The sequence below is a fragment of the Coenobita brevimanus genome, chromosome 106 (genome assembly GCF_032717465.1).
Source record: "Coenobita brevimanus isolate Jiangsu-jjx chromosome 106, ASM3271746v2, whole genome shotgun sequence".
Taxonomy (NCBI): Eukaryota; Metazoa; Arthropoda; class Malacostraca; order Decapoda; family Coenobitidae; genus Coenobita; species Coenobita brevimanus.
The window spans coordinates 6,572,795-6,573,915 of NC_137059.1; positions in this window are offsets into that span (position 1 = coordinate 6,572,795).

Consider the following 1,121-nt stretch of genomic DNA (forward strand, 5'->3'; position numbering starts at 1 on the left):
GAGAGATAGTCAGGTTTAACAACAGGAACAGAAAGAAGCACAAAGAGGAAAGCAACAACAACCGGCATTGAAAAGCCAAGGAGAGAGAGAGAGAGAGAGAGAGAGAGAGAGAGAGAGAGTACGATAATTGGGGAGGAAAACTGTATAAGTGGAATAAAACACAAATATTAACCACTTAATTTCCAGGACGTTTTTTTTTATGTACGCATGATACCACCGGACGATTTTATTCAGCTTAGGAAACCCCTCTAGTAATGAACGGGTTAATATGGGCTGTATATAACCCTTGTAAGTCGAAAAATATATCATAAACAGGATAAGATGGTTAGGTTACAGCCAGAAAGAAATATCGTCGGGCTGAAGTAGTTAATAAAATCGTCTGGTGATTGAAAGAGAGGACGTCATTATAGTGAAGAGGCTCGGGTGAAAGGCTTCTATAGTGAGGCAGGATGAATGAGATCAGGTGTATGGTGAACTTAGACAGAGACTCAGACTCAGACACAGACACACACACACACACACACACACACGTATCAGACCTGGAATAGTGCAGGAAGCTGGGGCCAGGTATCAACTCACTTTTATCACCAACCCGTAACACTAACACTTTTCAACACTGTTTCGTGTATCTGTGTGCTTATTTTCGCTAATTAATTTCCCAACTGCACTACATTCGGTGCATGTATGACTTAATTTCGCTTATTAACTCCCAACTTTTCTCAGAGTATCCAGGAATTCCTAATTATTCATGATCTTCACAATCTCAGTTTTCCATCAGTATTTTCTACATTCCCTCGAGGTATCTTGAGCACAGTATTTACTTTCACGTCCCCAGCTTTGCGGTGATGGGATTCTGACCAGCCATCTTCTTACCACGGCGGGGAAGACCGGCCGACCGACAAGGACGCCTGGATGACCGCAACGGTTATAATGTCAGCGGTACTAGTTACAGTACATCCTGGCAGTCCAGGGCATGAGAGGAGAGAGAGAGAGAGAGAGAGAGAGAGAGAGAGAGAGAGAGAGAGAGAGACGAAATAGAAGTCCTTACAAGGCATCACAATTAGCAAACCCGATGCAAACAGTGAACTAAGAAAGTGCTGCAGTGAGGAATGATGAGGGAG